The 21,238-nt window shown below is 45.1% G+C and overlaps 1 protein-coding gene and 1 long non-coding RNA gene across 8 annotated transcripts in view; one reads left to right on the top strand and one right to left on the bottom strand.

Moving 5' to 3' along the window:
• Positions 1-18,655, bottom strand: part of BCL2L14 (BCL2 like 14) — a 49,222-nt gene extending 30,567 nt beyond the window's left edge. For 5 of the 7 annotated variants that reach the window (XM_054526853.2, XM_054526851.2, XM_054526849.2 and 2 more), the window contains exons 1-2: positions 18,491-18,622; positions 16,606-16,657 (exon numbers count right to left, since the gene is read on the bottom strand). The gene's annotated coding sequence lies outside the window, so the exon portion shown is untranslated. Of the gene's footprint in view, positions 1-16,605; positions 16,658-18,490 lie in introns of all 7 variants that reach the window. The other 2 variants (XM_054526854.1, XM_002822941.4) reach the window with 2 other exon arrangements.
• LOC134759489 (uncharacterized) lies at positions 17,674-20,280 on the top strand. The gene is made up of 2 exons (XR_010135722.1): positions 17,674-18,849; positions 19,446-20,280. It is a non-coding gene; the product is annotated as an uncharacterized LOC134759489 (long non-coding RNA).
• Positions 20,281-21,238: the final 958 nt, after the last annotated feature.

Raw genomic sequence — 21,238 nt, 5'->3', positions numbered from 1 at the left:
TTTTAATTAGCCAGGCATGACTCACACATGTAGTCCCAGCTACTCAGGGGGCTGAGGTGGGAGGATCGCTGGAGACCAGGTATTCAAGACCAGCCAGACAACACAGCATGGTGGCACATGCCTGTAGTCCTAGTTACTTGGCAGTCTGAGGCAGGAAGATTGCTAGAGCCCAGGAGTTCAAGGGGGCAGTGAGCTAGGATCATGCTATTGTAGTTTAGCCTGGGCGACAGAGTAAGACCCTGTCTCAAAACAAAAACAAAAACCCTGTCTCAAAACAAACAAACAAACAAAAACAATAAACCTACAAATGCATATAAGCAATAATAAAATCACATCACATAGTATGGACTACTGGAGTTCTGAGTTACATAACTAAACAATGTTGGTTGCAGAAACCATTTAGAATCCCGAAGAGTCTGTCACACACAGCGGCTCATACCTGCAATCCCGGCACTTTGGGAAGCTGAGGCAGGAGGACTGACTGTGTCCCAGAGTTTGAAACCAGCCTGGGCAACATAGTGAGACCCCATCACTACAAAAAAATAAAAAGTTAGCTGGGCATGGTGGAGCACACCTGTAGTCTCAGCTACTCAGGAGACTGAGGTGGGAAGATTGCTTGAGCCTGGCCGGGGGCCGAGGGCTTGAGGCTGCAATGAGCCATGATGGCACCACTGCACTCAGCCTGGGTGACAGAGCCAGACCCTGTCTCAAAAAAAAAAAAAAAAAAAAAATCCTGAAAGGTTTTGGCAAGGCAACTATTAACACGGGGAAGGGGCAAACCTCACACGGAAGCTGAGGAAAGCAACTGTCCACATCTCATTCAACTATGTTATCTCCACGCCTAACAAGCTGGCCAGGGACAGGTCACAACACATTAGATATTAAACAGCAAAAGCAAAAACCACTTTTCTCCCAATTCTAAACATAGACATGCTGTTGTAGAAAACTTGTAAAACAGGGTCATAATAAGGATTGCCGTAATGCAGTCATTCAGTGGGAAATGCTGCTAAAAATTTGGTGGACGTCCCTTCTTTTCTTTGAGAAAAAGCAGACACAGGACAAACTCTCTGCCCTCCCTCTCTCTATAAGGAAAGGCAGGATGATTCTTTTTTTTTTTCTTCAGACAGAGTCTCACTCTGTTCTCCAGGCTGGGGTGCAGTGGCACAATCTCTGCTCACTGCAACCTCTGCCTCCTGGGTTCAAGCTATTCTCCCACGTCAGTCTCCAGAGTAGCTGCAATTACAGGCATGTGCCACCATGCCTGGCTCATTTTTGTACTTTTAATAAAGACGGGGTTTCACTATGTTGGCCAGACTGGTCTCCAACTCCTGAGCTCAAGATATTCATCTGCCTCGGCCTCCCAAAAGTATTGGGATTACAGGTGTGAGCCACCACGCCCAGCCATCATAACTTCTAATAAACTTGTTTTGTAAATAAAATTTTTTAGTTGCTGCATCATTCCAGTGAATGATAGCATTAAAAATATTCAGCCAGAGGAGAATCACTTGAACCTGGGAGGCAGAGGTTGCAGTGAGCTGAGATCATGCCACTGCACTCCAGCCTGGGTGACAGAGGGAGACTCAGTCTCCAAAAAATCAAAATCAAAATCAAATCAAATCAAATAATTCAGCCAGGCAACTGTTTTTAAATGTTTTGTTTGTTGCCGGGCGTGGTGGCTCACGCTTGTAATCCCAGCACTTTGGGAGGTCAAAGTGGGCAGATCACGGGGTCAGGAGACCGAGACCATCCTGGCTAACAGCGAAACCCCATTTCTACAAAAAATACAAAAATTAGCAGGGCGTGGTGGCGGGCACCTGTAGTTCCAGCTACTCGGGAGGCTGAGGCAGGAGAATGGCGTGAACCTGGGAGGCGGAGCTTGCAGTGAGCCGAGATGGTGCCACAGCACTCCAGCCTGGGCAACAGAGCGAGACTTCATATCAAAAAGAAAAAAAAAAAATTAATGTTTTGTTTGTCTTCAAGTGCTTACTGTTATAAATAATGCTGCAGGGTATAGCTTTTCATCTTTGCTCACATTTTCTATTGTTTCCTGAGAAATGATGCCTGGGAGTGGAATTATTGGGTATGAATAGTTTTGAAATTGTTATATATGCTTTCAATTCTCTTTAATCTATGATTCTGGAATTGATTTATATCATCACTGGAAATATATCTTAGATAAAAATGGCTAAGAGATTGAATAATATAGATAAAAAGCCCATCCTCAGGAAAACGTTGGGGTTTTTGCCCATCATTATGAGTAACCAAATAAGACTTGAAAGGCCAGATGAGCAGATTTTAGAGTGGACACCAGATTACTTTGGGGCTATGGCATTTATCCTTGTTAGAGTTCAATGATGAAACTCAATGAAATAGGATCAGAGATGGAATGAAGCAACAAAAGGCTGTGACTGGTTGAAATGAAAGATTTGGGAAAAGGAACAGAGAAGTGCCATTCATTATGAAGAACATCTGTGAAGGGGTCAATATGCCACTCCCCAAAGTACACCACTTTAACCTTAAGATCATTTTGAGCTGAAGGCAATGAAGATGAAGCAGACACAAGAAAAACTCTCGGCCAGGTGCAGTGGCTCACGCCTGTAATCCCAGCACTTTGGGAGGCTAAGGTGGGTGGATCATCTGAGGTCAGGAGTTCAAGACCAGCCTTGCCAACATGGTGAAACCCCCCCCCTCCGCCTCTATTAAAAATACAAAAATTAGCTGGGCATGGTGGCGGGTGCCTGTAATCTCAGCTACTCAGGAGGCTGAGGCAGGAGAATTGCTTGAACCTGGGTGGCAGAGGTTGCAGTGAGCCGAGATTGCACCACTGCACTCCAGCATGGGCAACAGAGCGAGACTTCGCCTCAAAAAAAAAAAAAAAAATAGAATAAAAGAGAAACTCTCTGCTCCCAACGTCTCCCTACCAGGGAGGACAGGAAGATTCTCAATCACTGGAGACAACTCTGGACTCTTAAGCAGCCCAGAGATGGCGCTGGAGGAACCTACATAACCAACCTCACTAAGGCAATCTTTATCTTCCATTACTTTTCCCATCTACTTACCTTCCCACAGTTTGCCACCTCCAGAAGCCTAAAGCTCTTTCCCTTTGTCTTGTCACTTCTTTTTTTTTTTTTTTTTTTTTTTTGAGATGGAGTCTTACTCTGTCACCCAGCCTGGAGTGCAGTGGTACGATCTCTGCTCACTGCAACCTCTGCTTCCCGGGTTCAAGCGATTCTCCTGCCTCAGTCTCCAGAGTAGCTTAGATTACAGGTGCACGCCATCATGCCCAGCTAATTTTTGTGTTTTTAGTAGAGACAGGGTTTCTCCATGCTGGCCAGGCTGGTCTCAAACTCCTGACTTCAAGTGATCTGCCTGCCTCAGCCTCCCAAAGTGCTGGGATTACAAGCATGAGCCACTGCACCCGGCCTGTCTTGTCACTTCTTTACAAATTTATGTTTTTTTAAAAGGTGCTCTATAAGCCCAATTTCTGACCACTCCTTTGAGTTACTCATCATTGAGCGATCCTGTGTGTATGCATGTGTTAATAATAAACTTCTGTTTGTTTTTCTTTTGTTAATCTATCTTTTGTCAGTCTAATTTGCAGGGCCCCAGCCAAAAAACCTAGGAGGGTAGAGGAAAAATAAATTTTCTTCTCCCCTATACCTGTAAGAAGGTCCTCTAATTTGTGGTTTGAGTGAAGACAAAATAATAGAAGGATTGAAGTGATAGTACTGTGTTGCTATAACCAGCCTGGCCAGAGACGAGATGGAGATAAGACGTTCTTAGCACAGAGATCACATGCTGCACCAAGGCAGGAGGTAATTGTGATAGGAGATCTGACTACCATGACTTCTATGGAAGACTCCTGATAAACAAAGTTCATTTCGCACTTAATGCTAATATCATCTCTTAAGTCAAAGGAAGCCACGGTGATAAACATTGTTCTATCCTTGCATTTGGCTGACAAAGAGGCACTGGTTGGTCTCACAGAAGCAATGGGAACCTTGGAGAAAGAATGTTCATCTTACTGTAGAATTGGAGATGGTTGAGAGAGAATCCTGAGCCTAGTTGGGCAAAATTTTTAGAGTAAAGATAGGCATGCTGTCACGGCCATGGCTCCAAAGAGGCCTAACAATAATAGTTCTTATTTTACTGAGTCCATGCCAGTTATTAACTCAGCTGTGTAGGAGGCACTACAGTTATGCCCATTTTACAGGTGAAGAAACTGAGATACAAAAGAGTTAAGTAGGTGGGATATGGTGGCTCACACCTGGAATCTCAGTGCTTTTGGGAAGCAGGTTGCATGAGGCCAGGTGTTTGAGACTAGCCTGGGTAACATAGTGAGGCCCCATCTCTACAAAAAAAAAAAAAAAAAAATCAAAAAAATTAGCCAGGTATGGTACTGCATGCCTGTAGTCTCATACTCTGGAGGCTGAGGTGGGAGGATCACTTGAGCCCAGGAGTTCAAGGCTGCAGTGATCAAACCACGGCACTCCAGCCTGGGTAACAGAACTGTCTCAAAGAACAAACAGGCCACATGTGGTGGCTCATGCCTGTAATCCTAGCACTTTGGGAGGCTGAGGCAGGTGGATCACCTGAGGTCAGTTTCATGCACGTCCGTGTGAAGAGACTACTAAACAGGCGTTGTGTGAGCAACATGGCTGTTTATTTCACCTGGGTGCAGGTGAGCTGAGTCTGAAAAGAGTCAGCGAAGGGAGATGGGGTGGGGCCGTTTTATAGGATTTGGGTAGGTAAAGGAAAGAAAGGGGGGTTATTCTCTGATGGGCAGGAGTGGGGGTCACAAGGTACTCAGTGGGGGAGCTTTTGAGCCGGGATGAGCCAGGAGAAGGAATTTCACAGGATAATGTCATCATTTAAGGCAGGAACAGGCCATTTTCACTTCTTTTCTGGTGGAATGTCATCAGTTAAGGCAGGAACTGGCCATCTGGGTGTGTATGTGCAGGTCACACGGGATATGATGGCTTAGCTTGGGCTCAGAGGCCTGACATTCCTGTCTTCTTATATTAATAAGAAAAATAAAACAAAATAGTGGTAAAGTGTTGGGACGGTGAAACTTTTTGGGGGTGGTATGGAGAAAGAATGGGTGATGTTTCTCAGGGCTGCTTCGAGCGGGATTAGGGGAGGCATGGGAACCTACAGTGGGAGAGATTAAGCTGAAGGAAGATTTTGTGGTAAGGGGTGATATTGTGGGGTTGTTAGAAGAAACATTTGTCATTTAGAATTATTGGTGATGGCCTGGATACAGTTTTGTATGAATTGAAAAACTAAATGGAATAAGAGAAGGAGAAAAACAGGTATAAAAGGTCTAAGAATTGGGAGGGCCTAGGACATCTGATTAGAGAGTGCGTAAGGAGATTCAGCATAGTCCTGCCAGCAAAGATTATTTATTTACTTCAAGAGTTAATAGTGGCAGTTTGGGGATAGCACGATGAGATATCAGCTGTGATGGCTTGGAGAAACAGTGTAAACTGGCAGTGTAAACAAGAGCAGGGCATGTATGCGTAGTTGAGAATGGAGAATAGGAGTATGACTAGACAGAAGATAGTAGGGATGACAAGTTTTTTGGGACACAGTCTAAGTTGGTCTGCTGTCTGGAATGAGACTGGGGCCTAATAAAAAGGAGCTTAAATGGGCTGTACCTTGTAGCATTCTGAGGACAGGCCTGAATTCTGAGAAGCGAAAGTGGTAAAAGTATTGTCCAGTCCTTTTTAAGTTGGTGGCTGAGCTTGGTGAGGTGTGTTTTTAAAAGACCTTTAGTCCGTTCTACTTTTCCTGAAGACTGAGGACTGTAAGGGATATAAAGGTTTCACTGAATACTAAGAGCCTGAAAAACTGCTTGGCTGATTTGACTAATAAAGGCCGGTCTGTTATCAGACTGCATAGAGGTGGGAAGGCTAAACTGAGGAATTATGTCTGACAGAAGGGAAGAAATGACTGCAGTGGCCTTCTCAGACCCTGTAGGAAAGGCCTCTACCTATCCAGCGAAAGTGTCTACCTAGACTAAGAGGTATTTTAGTTATCTGACTCGGGGCATGTTGAGTTAAGCTAATTTGCCAGTCCTGGGTGGGGCAAATCCTCCAGCTTGATGTGTAGGGAAGGGAGGGGGCCTGAATAATCCCTGAGGAGTAGTAGAATAGCAGATGGAACACTGAGAAATTACTTCCTTGAGGATAGATTTCCACGATGGAAAGAAAATGAGAGGTTCTAAGAGGCGGGCTAGTGGCTTGTACTATAGCATAACCTGCCTTTGCTGGTGTGTGGCTATTAGGCCTGGTGGAACTGCCATCAATAAATCAAGCGTGATCAGGGTGAGGTATAGGAAATAAGGAAATATGGGGAAATGGGGTGAATGTCAGGTGGATCAGAGAGATACAGTCATGGGGGTCAGGTGTGGTATCAGGAATAATGTGGGAGGCCGGATTGAAGTCTGGGCCAGGAACAATGGTAATTGTGGGACTTAACAAAGAGTGAGTACAGCTGAAGGAGCCAGGGAGCAGAAAGTATATGCATCAGGTATGAGGAAGAAAATAGATTTTGGAAGTTATGAGAAATGTAGAGAGTAAGTTGAGCATAGTTTGTGATTTTGAGGGCCTCTAAAAGTATTAGGGCGGCAGCAGCCACTGCACGGAGACACGATGGCTAGGCTAAAACAGTAAGGTCAAGTTCTTTGGACAGAAAGGCTACAGGGTGCGGTCCTGGCTCTTGTGTAAGAATTCTGACCGCACTAACCATGCCTAGGAAGGAAAGGAGTTGTTGTTTTGTAAGGGATTGAGGTTTGGGAGATTAATCAGACACGATCGGCAGGGAGAGCATATGTGATTTTATGAGAATTATGCTGAGATAGGCAACAGATGAGGATGAAATTTGGGCTTGACTGAAGTAATGGGGGCTGTCTGTGAAGCCTTGCGGCAGTACAGCCCAGGTAATTTGCTGAGCCTAATGGGTGTCAGGGTCAGTCTAAGTGAAAGCGAAGGGAGGCTGGGATGAAGGGTGCAAAGGAATAGTAAAGAAAGCATATTTGAGATCCAGAACAGAATAATGGGTTGTAGAGGGAGGTATTGAGGATAGGAGAGTAGATGGGTTTGGCACTACAGGGTGGATAGGCAAAACAATTTGGTTGATAAGGCATAGATCCTGAACTAACTTGTAAGGCTTGTCTGGTTCTAGGACAGGTAAAATGGGGGAATTGTAAGGAGAGTTTATAGGCTTTAAAAGGCCATGCTGTAGCAGGCGAGTGACAACAGGCTTTAATTCTTTTAAAGCGTGCTGTGGGATGGGATCTTGGCATTGAGCAGAGTAAGGGTGATTAGGTTTTAATGAGATGGTTAGGGGTGCATGATCAGTCACCAAGGAGGGAGTAGAGGTATCTTATACTTGTGGGTTAAGGTAGGGAGATACAAGGGGAGGATGTGAAGGAGGCTTTGAACTGGGGGAAAAGGCAGCAATGAGATGTGTCTGTAGCCTAGGAATAGTCAGGGAAGCAGATAATTTAGTTAAAGTGTCTCGGCCTAATAAGGGAACTGGGCAGGTGGGGATAACTAAAAAGGAGTGCTTAAAAGAGTATTATCTAAGTTGGCACTAGAGTTGGGGAGTTTTAAGAGGTTTAGAAGCCTGGCCGTCAATACCTACAACAGTTATGGAGGCAAGGGAAACAGGCCCTTGAAAAGAAGCTAACGTGGAGTGGGTAGCCTCCATATTGATTAAGAAGGGGATGGACTTACTTTCCACTGTGAGAGTTACTTAAAGCTCAGCGTCTGTGATGGTCTACGGGGCTTCCGAGGCTATCGGGCAGCGTCAGTCTTCAGCCGCTAAGCCGAGAAGGAGTCAGTCAGAGAGCCTTGGGCCAGAGTTCCAGGGGCTCTGGGAGTGGCTGCCAGGTGAGCTGAACAGTCTGATTTCCAGTGGGGTCCCGCACAGATGGGACATGGCTTAGGAGGAATCCTGGGCTGCAGGCATTCCTTGGCCTGGTGGTCAGATTTCTGGCACTTGTAGCAAGCTCCTGGGGGAGGAGGTTCTGGAGGAACGCCTGGCCGCTGCGGTTCAGGCGTTGGGAAGTTCTTGTGTGCTGGAGATGTGGCTGGGGTTTGTCTCACAGTGGAGGCAAGGAATTGCAACTTTTTTCTATTATTGTACACCTTGAGGGCGAGGTTAATTAAATCCTATTGTGGGGTTTGAGGGCTGGACTTTAATTTTTGGAGTTTTATTTAATGTCGGGAGCAGATTGGGTAATAAAATGTATTTTGAGAATAAGATGGCTTTTTGACCTTTTAGGGTCTAGGGCTGTAAAGTGTCTCAGGGTTGCTGCCAAACGAGTCATGAACTGGGCTGGATTTTTATATTTGATGAAAAAGAGCCTGAACGCTATCTGATTTGGGATAAAGAAAAAGGAGCATTAACTTTAATTTAGCTCCAGCCACCTTTTTAAGAGTAAATTGCTGGGCAGGTGGGGGAGGGCTAGTCACGGAACGAAACTGTAAGCCGGACTGGGTGTGAGGAGGGGAGGTGATAAAAGGATTATAGGGTGGAGGAGCGGAGGCTGAGGAAGAATTGGGACCTAGCTCGGCCTGGCGAGGAGCAGCCTGGGGAGGAGGGGAGAGGTCAGATGAGTCTGTAGAAAAGGAAGATTAGAAAGACTCAGCGACACTTGGGGTTGGGACTGAGGGGACAGGTGGGAGGGAAAGAAGGAAGATTTGGGATGAGTTGCACTGGGAACAGAGACTAGAGAGGGACCGATGTGTAAAAGAATGCCTGGACATCAGGCACCTCAGACCATTTGCCTATTTTACGACAAGAATTATTTAGATCTTGTAGGATGGAAAAATTGAAAGTGCCATTTTCTGGCTATTTGGAACTACTGTCGAGTTTGTATTGGGGTCAAGCAGCATTACATAAGAAAATAAGATGCTTAGATTTTAGGTCAGGTGAGAGTTGAAGAGGTTTTAAGTTCTTAAGAACACAGGCTAAGGGAGAAGAAGGAGGAATGGAAGGTGGAAGCTTGCCTATAGTGAAGGAGGCAAGCCCAGAGAAAAAGAGTAGAGACACGGAGAAGGGGTGGGGGGTTCTTGCCCTCCAGAAAAGCAGAGAAGGGGTCAGGGCACAGAGATACAAGGTCGGGGCGTGGAAATAAGGATCGGGGTGCAGAGATATAAGAGGTTGGGCATGGAAATAAGGGATTGGGGTGCAGAGATATAAGAGGTTGGGGCACAGAAATAAGGGATTGGGGTGCAGAGATATAAGAGGTTGGGGCACAGAAATAAGGGATCGGGGTGCAGAGATATAAGAGGTTGGGGCACAGAAATAAGGGATTGGGGTGCAGAGATACAAGGTTGGGGTACTTGTCTCTCCTCCAGAAAAGCGGGATTTGCTGCTAAGGATGAAGGAGAAGGGGTTGGGGGTTTCTTGCCCCCCAGAAAGGCGGAGAAGAGGTAGAGACATGGAGAGAAGGGCTTGGGATACTTGCCCCTCCCCCAGAAAAGTGGGACTTGCCGCTAAGGGTGAAGGACCAAGGCAGGCGTCCCTGCGTGGTCTGACACCTCTGAAACATGGGTGAATAATCAGAGAGGCGTCCCTGCAATGATTAAACACTAAGGGAAGGCTGCATTCCTAGTCCGTGACTGGCGCCAGAGTTTTGGGTCCACGGATAAAACGTGTCTCCTTTGTCTCTACCAGAAAATGAAAGGAACTGAAATTAAAAGAAGGGAGAAATTGAAGTGTGGCGTCAAGATTGAAAGGAGAAAGAGGCTGAGGGATAGTGAGGGAGGTTGGAGAAGAGAGTAAAAAGAGGCTGCTTACTGGATTTGAAATTGGTGAGATGTTTCTTGGGCTGCTTGGTCTGAGGACCTGAGGTCGTAGGTGGATCTTTCTCATGGAGCAAAGAGCAGGAGGACAAGGGATTGATCTCCCAAGGGAGGTTCCCCCGATCCGAGTCATGGCACCAAATTTCATGTGCGTCCATGTGAAGAGATTACTAAACAGGCTTTGTGTGAGCAACATGGCTGTTTATTTCACCTGGGTGGAGGCGGGCTGAGTCTGAAAAGAGAGTCAGCAAAGGGAGATGGGGTGGGGCCATTTTATAGGATTTGGGTAGGTAAAGGAAAGAAAGGGGGGTTGTTCTCTGGAGGGCAGGAGTGGGGGTCACAAGGTACTCAGTGGGGGAGCTTTTGAGCCAGGATGAGCCAGGAAAAGGAATTTCACAGGACAATGTCATCAGTTAAGGCAGGAGCAGGCCATTTTCACTTCTTTTGTGGTAGAATGTTAGAGAACAGCCTGGCCAACCCCGTCTGAAACCCCGTCTCTACTAAAAATACAAAATTAGCCAAGTGTAGTGGCACATGGCTGTAATCCCAGCTACTTGGGAGGCTGAGACAGGAGAATCACTTGAACCCGGGAGGTGGAGGTTGCAGTGAGCCGACATTGTGCCACTGCACTCCAGCCTGGGCAACAGAGACTCCATCTCAAAAAAAAAAAAAAAAAAAAAAGAGTCTGGGCACAGTGACTCATGCCTGTAATCCCAGCACTTTGGGAGGCCGAGGCGGGCAGATCATCTGAGGTCAAGAGTTCAAGAACAGCCTGGCCAATGTGGTGAAACCTCGTCGCTACTAAAAACACAAAAAAATTTAGCCGGGCATGGTGGCACACGCCTGTAGTCCCAGCTACTCAGGGAGGCTGAGGCAGAAGAATTGCTTGAACACAGGAGGGGGAGGTTGCAGTGAGCCAAGATGGAGCCACTGTACTCCTCTAGCCTGGGCAACAGAGACTCCATCTAAAAAAAAAAAAAAAAAAAAAAGAAACAAACAAAAGACTTAAATAAAATTGCCCAGAGTCACACAAGCACATGAGGCAAAGCTGGAATTTGAGGGAGCCCAGGCAGTCTGTCTTTAAAGCCCATGACGCTAACCACTAAATCTGACCGTCTTCTTCACATGGTCAGATGCAGCCCAGTTTGTTGATGTTTTTCATCTCTTTTCTGGACTTGCTTTTTGACTTTGGTGTAGGGAAAAATGGAAATATTTGCAATGGACAAAGAGATTACTGGATATCCTTTCAATGGAATGTTAGAGCCTTTGGGGATTATCTGATTTTATAGAGATACGCTTATTTATTTGCTTTTGATTATGCTATTTTACAACTCCTTAGAAACAAGTTAACATATAGAAAACTGATAGTAATGCAAATAGTTCCTTGTATATTAAAATGCAAATAGCCTCCTGTGGAATGCCATTGTTTATTATCCTGTAGATATTAACCAGTTTTTCCAGTTTTGCCTGTTTGTAAATTTATTTCAGTATTTCTTATCTGACTATAAATGTGTGGTAGTTGGAGTTTTCTCCTTTGAGCTGATTTTAATATTTTGCTGGCTCCAGTTAAATGAGTTAAATAAAATATTTGCCACATGTTCTTTTATATCATGTGAGAGTCATGATTTTCCCCTTAAAAAATAATCTTTAACGTTGGTTAAATCACTTAAATTATCTGGACCTCAGGTCCCCTTCAGTCTCTTTGACTGCATGCTTAATTGAGATGCATCTAGCTAGAGATCCCAAGGTTTTGTTATTGATTGTATTTTGTTTTTGTTTTGAGATGGAGTTTCTCTCTTGTCATCCAGGCTGGAGTGCAGTGGTGCAATCTCGGCTCACTGCAACCTCCGAGGCCTTCCAGGTTTAAGCGATTTTCCTGCCTCAGCCTCCTGAGTAGCTGGGATTACAGGCGCCTACCACCACGCCCAGCTAACTTTTGTATTTTGATAGAGATGGGGTTTCACCATGTTGGTCAGGCTGGTCTCAAACTCCTGACCTCAGTCGATCCACCCACCTCGGCCTCCCAAAGTGCTGGGATTACAAGTGAGCGTGAGCCACCATGCCCAGCCTATTGACTGTGTTTTAATCAATGGCTCAGTTATTTACAGATAACACAGGTAACAAAAGAGCATAGTATTTAGGGCTCAGGTTCCTCAGGCACAGTCTTGGAGTCAAATTCTGATTCTGCTTCTTACTATAGATGAGGGGTTTAGGGAGTGATCTGGAGAAAGAAGCAAAAAGGATACTTGATTGCCAGGCTAAAAAGGAAGCTCTTGGATAAGCTCTCACTTTAAATGTATACAAATAGTGCCCACAGGAGATGTTAAGGAAAAATTTACTTTTGACACTTGTTAAAAGGGTAAGGCAGATTTTATCCGGGACTATCGCAATTGGTGTAGGGACCACTGCAGTAGGGTCTTGTAGTCAGGTAGAGAAACTGGGCTCAACTCTGAATGCAGCAGAGGCAAGTGGGGATTTGTAGCCAAGGAGTAAGGTGGGGTCAGTGGGTGGAAAATTACTAAGGGGAAACTTGGGAGTCAGGGGATTCTGGCTAAGTTGACCTAGTGTGCTTTTTGCTGAAGACCAGGCAGGGTGATCAGACATCGCCTGGGGGATGATGAGGGATGAGGAATTTGATCAGATTTTGAGGGTGATCAGATATTGGGGGTGGGGGCATGCCCAAGGATGGGGCCTAATTGGGCTCAGAGGAACCCAACTAAAGTTTGGTCAAGGACACAGTCTTTGTCAGTGGCTATGAAAACACAAATATGAAAGGGTGTGATAGGCCTGAAATAAGAGCACTGGACTGAACGGAGCTTCTTGAAAAGGTTAATGACAGAAGAAGGGATTTTTCTGGTTTATTCTCAACAACAGAAGGCAGAGACAAGGCAGAACCACTCTGAGTCCATTTGACTTCTGTATTCTCTACCAAGGAAAACAGTCTCAGTTGGAAATGACTGAGAAGTTGAAGCGTTCTGCCTGTGAGAGAGCGCACAGGTGTGTTTTGCAGCTGTAAGTGAATCTCAGGCCCAGAGTAGGGAGACTTAGGGCTATCACTGAGTGGTATCCGAGGACTGCAGGTGGCTTGCACTGTTTCAGCAAGTTGGTGGGTCTCAAAAACCCTGCATTGATGTTAATTCCTGCACAATCTGAAACTGGGGTATTAAATGGATGATTTATGAACCGTTAGAATGGTGAGTTTCTTGTGTCCCTGGAGAGTAGATCAGCACAAACGAATCCCATCTCCCACGGATCAGGGGTGTCTTTGATGAAATGCACGTTCACTCTAGCAAGGCTTCTGACAACGATCTCATGAGATGCATGTGAACGAGTTGGAGAATTGCTGGCTGGATGAAATTGTAATTACAAAACTTTTCAGATGGTTTCCCACGTATGTGTACTTGAATTGTGCGATGATGGAATGAGGGCCTTGACCTTTCTGGATTGTTTACTTTTCCATCTCCTCTCTTTCCTAGATGTGTGAGTGGGAGCAAATTGTTCAACTTCTCCAGCCCTCAATATTTTGTGAAAATGCCTCAATCTCTTAACTGTTTATGACTCTGAGTAATTGGTTCATACGCACCTGGAGGGATGTCATTTTCCTCTGAATTCTCTTCCTAATTCTGTTTCATCATGTTTCTTTTTTCTTTTTTTTGAGATGGAGTCTCGCTCTGTTGCCCAGGCTGGAGTCTAGTGGTGTGATCTTGGGTCACTGCAACCTCCACCTCCTGGGTTCAAGCGATTCTCCTGCCTCCACCCCCTGAGTAGCTGGGACTGCAGGCACGTGCCACTACACCCGGCTAATTTTGTATTTTTAGTAGAGACGGGGTTTCACCATGTTGGCCAGGCTGGTCTTGATCTCCTGACCTCGTGATCTGCCCGCCTCGGCCTCCCAAAGTGCTGGGATTACAGGCATGAGCCACCACGTCTGGCCTGTTTCATCATTTTTCATGATTGACTTAGATAATAAGTGTGTAGAAGATGTGAGGACACTGCAGAGAACATAGATAAAAGTTCAGGCCCTGGAGTCAGATAATCCTAGGTATGAATCTTGGGTCAGTCCCTTCCTAATTGGATTTTTTTTTTTTTTTTTTTTTTTTTTTTTGAGATAGAGTCTCGCTCTGTCACCCAGGCTGGAGTGTAGTGGCACGATCTCGGCTCACTGCAACCTCCACCTCCTGGGTTTGAGCAATTCTCCTGCCTCAGCCTCCCAAGTAGCTGGGATTACAGGCACCTGCCACCACGCCTGGCTAATTTTTTGTATTTTTAGTAGATATGGGATTTCTCCATGTTGGCCTGGCTGTCTCAAACTCCTGACTTCGGGTGATCCACCTGCCTTGGCCTTCCAAAGAGCTGGGATTACAGGCATGAGCTACTGCGCCCAGCCCCTAATTGGATTTTGAGCAAGCTTCTTAACTTCACTAGACTTGGTTTCCTATCCTATTAAGTGAGAATAATAATAATATTTAACTTTGTGTAAAGACTAAATGATTATATAAAGTATTACATTAAACAAACAAACATGTAGCAGGGTGTCTGGCACAAAGTCAGGGCCCCCATAACTGTCAGCTGTTTTTGTTTATGTTATTACTAAGCTGGGAGAGCTAACATTAGGTAACATATCGTGTTTCAAAATTACTGTAGGGTGAAACTATGAGCTAAAACCTAGAATTTTATAGGGTTCAATGTAAAACCCAACATTTAGGTTGAACTGATCAGCTGCACGAGAACAGAATGGGAGAGACCTGGCTTAAGAGTGGCTCATGTCAAAGGCATTTAGGGGTTTTTAGGTGATTGTCAGCTCCACTTCAATCATCAGTATGCAGTGGCTTCCAAGGAAGCCAGAGTCGTCTGAGGCTGAGTTAATGAGAATGCAAAAGAAGTTATAGTGCCGGCTGGGCGTGGTGGCTCACGCCTGTAATCCCAGCACTTTGGGAGGCCAAGGCGGGTACCTGAGGTTAGAAGTTCGAGACCAGCCTAACCAACATGGAGAAACCCCATCTCTACTAAAAATACAAAATTAGCCGGGTGTGGTGGCACATGCCTGTAACCACGGCTACTCGGGAGGCTGAGGCAGGAGAATCGCTTGAACCCGGGAGGTGGAGGTTGTGGTGAGCCGAGACTGCGCCATTGCACTCCAGCCTGGGCAACAAGAGTGAAACTTTGTCACAAAAAAAAAAAAAAAAAAAAAAAAATGAAAAAGAAGTTATAGTGTCATCATAACTTTGTCCTGGTATAGACTGTGTCCCCTGAGCTGAGTTCAGCCCTGCCCTTGTGTTTTTCGAGGAAGAAAAGCAGGGAGTGAGACTACCTGCCTTCAAATCCCAGCTCTGCTATTAGATTAGCCCTATGGACTTGGGCAAGTTATTTAACCTTTCTGGGCCTCAGCTTTCTAATTTGTAAAATGAGAATAATAAAAATTGTATCTATCTCACAGGGCTGTTATGAGGATTCAGTAGGATGTAAATGTAAATATGTAAGGTGTTTCCAAAGGTGTTTGGCTCACCCACATGCTAGAGAAATGGTGGTGGTGGTGCTGGTGGTACCATCATCATCATCATCATCATTCTAAGGACATTGTCCATGTCCCCGAGGGACCTGATCAGAATGGTGATGGGTGCTGCATCAGTGAAACAAGAATACTGAATTCATGAACCCTCTTGCTCTTCTACTACCCCTGCCCCAAACGCACACCTCACTCCCTTGATATGGGCAGGCTTCTCACTTTTAGGCTTTGGCCTAAGTTGGAATGCTCAAACGTATACTCCTTTTGGTCTCTATCACTAAACTTTAGAAATCATCTCATTCAGGGCTCTTATTTTAGGTATGCTCAAGGTCAGACTGAAGCTAAGAAACCAAGGTCCTGATCCAGCAATCCCACTTCTGGGTATTTATCCAAAGGCATTGAAATCAGTATGTTGAAGAGACACCTGAACTCCCATGTTCATTGCAACACAATTTACAATAGCCAAGATACGGAATCAATCTAGGTGTCCATCAACAGATGAATGAATAAAGAAAATGTCATATATATACACAATAGAATACTATTCAGCCTTAAATAGGGGTGAAATCCTGTGATTTGGGACAACATGGATGAATCTGGAGGACATTACGCTAAGTGAAATAAGCCAGGCACAGAAAGACAAATATTGCATGATCTCACTCATAGGTGGAATCTGAGAAAGTTGATCTCATAGAAGTAGATAGTACAATGGTGGTTACCAGGGACTGGGGATGGAGGGGTGGTTGGGAAAAGCAGAGAGGTTGGTCAAAGGCTATACAGTTTCAGTTAGACAAGAGGAATAAGTTTTACTGATCAATAGCACAGCATGGTAACTATAATAAGTAATGCATCATACATTTCAAAATTGCTAAAAGTAGATCTTAAATGTTTTTACTGCAAAAAGAATAGTAAGTTTGTGAGGTGATGGATTTACTAATTAGCCTGATTTAATCATTCCACATTGTAAACCTGTATCAAAACATCGAATTGTACTCCATAAACATATATTATTACTACTTGTTGATGAAAAATAAAAATAAAATGAAAAACAAAGGAAGAAGAAAAAAACCTCAAGAAAGAAAAAGAAAATAAGGTCCTCAGCCCTGTCCTATTTTCTTTCCACTCACCACCCACCTCCTTCTTACATCTGATTGTTGAAGTCTTTCCAACTCCAACTAATTCCACTTCTGCTTAGAACCTTTTCAGACCTTCCAAGGTAAGCTGGGCTACTCTTTCCCCATGCCTATACGATTGTAAGTTGTGTGTAGCTATTACAGTACTTACGGTCTTTGTTTTAGTGTCCATCATCTATGCCTCTTGTCTTCACCCTGTTTGCCTAAAGAGCAAGGAGATAATATTCACTTTAGGGTCCCACTTGGCACAAGCATGGTGCTTTGCATGTATTAGACCATCATGAAGTGCTCATTGAATTGGGTGTTAAGATTGTGTAATGTGGACTATTTATCTTAGAAGAGAGAAGATTTAGGAGGAATGGAATTGACTCACATGGAAGGATTCGATTCAGCTACCTAGTGCCAAAGAGCAGAATGGGGACCAGGGGCTGAAAGTCACCAGGAAGCAAATTTGATCTGGCTGTGTGGGGCGGATTCTTCCCAGTGACAATCATTTAATGAGGAGATGGGTGCCTCATGAGAGGTGAGTTAAGGTATTCAAGCAGAGGCAGGATGGCCACTGTCAAGAGTGGAGTAGAGGGGAACCTTCGGGATTCCCTGTTTATTAGCTGAGTTTCAACATCACTAGAAACCTCGGTGATGTTTTAGGTTCACATGTAGCTACAGACTACAGCAGACGCGTGGGGTACCTGATATGAGAACAGAGTTGAGACAGGCCTAGCACTGCCCAGTAGACCTGAGTCTGGCTTAGGTTCATTCTTGGCTCTTGCTAGTCTAGTCTGCAAGAAGCTGTACTCACAAAAAGCCAGCTCCTTTTCCCACCATCTGTATTTATTAACCCCTCCCTCACTCTTATATACCCTGCTCACTGCTGTCTGTGCCCCTACAAGGTCAATTTCACGCTGAACTTTACTACAGTGAAAAGTCCTGAGTTTCATCTAAAAGCATTTGAGGTGTCTCAAGTTAAATTCTAAAACCTTTCAGTTTAGCTTCAGTTTATGGTGCTATTCAATCCTTATCGAGCACTTCCCCCAAAAGGTCCTAAATCTCTCTCTTATGCAAGCTTCCATGGGCTGCATGAGGTCCAGGATGGCTTTGAATGTGGCCCAACACAAATTCGTAAACTTTCTTAAAACATTAAAACATTATGAGATTTATGTATGGCCATTCTTTTTTCTTTTCTTTCTTTTTTTTTTTTTTTTTTTTAGCTCATCAGCTATTAGTGTTAGTGTGTTTTATGTGTGGCCCAAGACAATTCTTATTCCAATGTGGCCCAGGGAAGCCAAAAGATTGGACACCCCTGTAAATAGGCTCTTAGACGCGAAGCTATAGTTTCTATAGTTCTTCTGCCTGTTCTATTTCCTTCTCAAATTACGAGTCTCACTATTCCTTTTCAATTTGGGTTCCAGGTCTACTCCTATAAGCTTCTGGCTAAAACCTTTCTGTTTTTGCAGACTCCTCACTAATGAGTAGGTCCCCCTTGGCATTTTGCTCTTAGGATCTGGTTTTCCATATTTTTGAGGCTCTTTGTTTTTCTTTCTTTCTTTCTTTCTTTTTATTGAGACGGAGTCTCGCTCTGTCGCCCAGGCTGGAGTGCAGTGGCGCAATCTTGGCTCACTGCAAGCTCCGCCTCCCGGGTTCACGCCATTCTCCTGCCTCAGCCTCCCGTGTAGCTGGGACTGCAGGCGCCCGCCACCACGCCTGGCTAATTGAGGCTCTTACAAGACTCCTGTCCAGCCTTTGCATGCCAGGGCATTGGTCGTGGCCTTCTATTGAACCCACCTCCTCCCAAGTCCATCTAGGTCTCTTTACAACACAGTTTTGCTCCCCACCCTTGGCCCTGAGTGTTTCTGCCACCTGGCCTCATCCTAAGGTTCTTGCTCAGGGAAGTCAGTAGATTATCTGCCACGTATCAGCCTGATAAATGGATTGTCTCCCAAGCATCTTCCTTCACACATTAAATTTTAGGAAATATCAAACTTAAGAGTGGACTCTATTTCAAAAGCACTTTTATAAGGAACTTATATAGCACTTACATTTTTCCCCTTGCAATAACGTTCTTTTAGGTGGTTAGTTCTGCCAGGCGAGTCCAGGGGAGCCCATTTAGCCTCTAGGATGAAGCGAAATCACTGGAACCTTAGACTCTTTGGGAGTAATAATAGTGGGATAGAATACGACTGCAGTGTAGAACGGTGTTTCTACGGGAAACTATTTTCAGAGTTCCGCCTTGGATTGCTGGGATTCCTTTTTTTTTTTTAGATGGAGTCTCGCTCTGTCACCCAGGCCGGAGTGCATTGGCTCGATCTCGGCTCACTGCAACCTCTGCCTCCCGGGTTCAAGCGATTCTCCTGCTTCAGCTTCCTGAGTAGCTGGGGCTACAGGCGCTCGCCACCAGGTCCGGCTAATTTTTGTATTTTTAGTAGAGACGGGTTTTCGCCATGTTTCACCAGGTTGGTCTCAAACTCCTGACCTCGTGATGCACGCGCCTCGGCCTCCCAAAGTGTTGGGATTACAGGCGTGAGCCATCGCGCCTGGTGCTGCGATTCCTTTAACTGTCTGCAGTGAGACTGGGCAGCCCCTACCCCCATATTAAAAGAAAAGAAAAAAAACACATCCTGCAATTTATTGAGGAATCACTGCATACCGGGCAGTGTAAACTCATTATCAGTCATGTCGCTTCATCCTCACATCAACGCTGTGAGGTGGCACTGCTGATATCCGTATTTTACTAATAAAGATATGGAGGTGAAGAGACTGCTCTCAGTGGCTTTGGACAGGGATTCTCATAACATAAAATCTGGGTGGGTGCTAGGAAAGGAACAAGGACTCTAGAACATTGAAAAGGTGAGGAGAGAGTCAGAGATGGGGCAGAAGACGGAATAAAGATTGGGGCAGAGGCAGCCTGGCGCAGGGTAGAACATTTGTAGACCTTATAAAGAGTCGACCCTTGAATAAGACGGATTTGAACTGCACAGGTTCACTTATACACAGGTTTTTTCCAGTAAAAGCTACACTGAGTGTGCCTGCCTCTCCTGCCTTCGCTTTTACTTCCTCCGCCTCTTCTGCCTCTGCCACCCGGAGACAACAAGAATAACCCCTCTGCTTCCTCCTCCGCACCCTACTCAGTGTGAAGACAATAAGGATGAAAACCTTCATGAAGCTTCACTTGGCACTTAACGAAGAGGAAATATTTTTCTTCCTCATGATTTTCGTAATATTTTCTTTTCTTTGGCTTACTTTATTGTAAGAATACATTATATAATTCGTACATGAAATATGAGTTAACTGACTATGTTATCAGCAAGGCCTCCCAGTCAACTGTAGGCTCTCGGTAGTTAAGTTCAGTAGAATATTGGGCAGACATCAGCCTGACTCCTTTTTTGGGAATCAAAAGTTATACACGGATTTTTGACGACGTAGGGGTCAGCATCCCTAACCCCACATTGTTCAAGGGTCAGCTGTGTTCCCTTCCCTGTGACCTGTCTTTTGGCAAAGGGGAAACTCAGATCCTGTTGTAGGGTCTTTGAAACAATGGACAATGGCCACAGCGGCCCGTGAGAGGGAAAAATATTTACATGGCAGTGCTGGGGATTCAGTTCCCACAAATAGGAGATTTCCACAACGCACACGCAGACACACACAGAGATACACACACAGACACACACAGAGACACACACATACACACACAAACAGACGCACAGATACACAGAGACACACAGGGACACATAGACAGATACACACACAGAGGCACACATGCAGACACACAGAGACACACACAGACATACACAGACATACACACAGATATACACAGAAACACACAGATACACACACAGACACACAGCCACACACAGAGACACACAGACACACATAGACACACAAGGCACACACAAAGACACACAGACACACACAGAGACACACACATACACAGACACACACACAGACACAGATACACAGACACAGATACACAAACACAGACACACAGATGCTGATACACAGACACACACACTGATACACAGAAACACACACACTGATACACAGATACACAGATACACAGACACACACAGAGACAAACACATACACATACGGACACACGCAGACACACACATAGACACACATAGAGATACACAGACATACAGACACACAGACATACAGAGACACACACAGAAACACACACACTGATACACAGATACACAGATACACAGACACACACAGAGACAAACACACATACGGACACATGCAGACACACACATAGACACACATAGAGATACACAGACATACACACAGACACACAGACATACAGAAACACACACAGACACACACAGATACACAGACATACACACACACAGAGACACACACACAGACACATAGACACACACACAGAGACACACACACAGACACACAGACACACACACAGAGGCACACATTTTCAATACTCTGTTTCCTCTTCTTCCTAACTGTCATTTCCCTCTCATTTGGATGAAGCAGGTAGAGTTGGGGAGTGGGTAAGAGTTACTGCAGTAAGAAGAGAAAGTCGCAATAGGTACTTTTAGTCCTGGAGGTGGTCAAGGATGGTGGTAGAGTCCTTCAACGACCCCAGCTTTTCACCTCCTCTGCCCCATATTCATGCCTGTTGCCACGTAACTTCACAGTGCCCTCCCACCACGCATGAATGACCTGCCCTGTCCCCTCGTTCTGGTCTCAGTCATGTGACTTGCTTTTGTCGTTAGTGTGTAAAAGCCGTGACTCAAATTTGGGCTGGAGAGAGGTTTGTCCACTAGAACTTG

The sequence above is a fragment of the Pongo abelii genome, chromosome 10 (assembly GCF_028885655.2).
Source record: "Pongo abelii isolate AG06213 chromosome 10, NHGRI_mPonAbe1-v2.0_pri, whole genome shotgun sequence".
NCBI classification, from domain to species: Eukaryota; Metazoa; Chordata; class Mammalia; order Primates; family Hominidae; genus Pongo; species Pongo abelii.
Note: the sequence above shows the minus strand (reverse complement) of the source record. Positions and strands in the feature narration are given on the sequence as shown.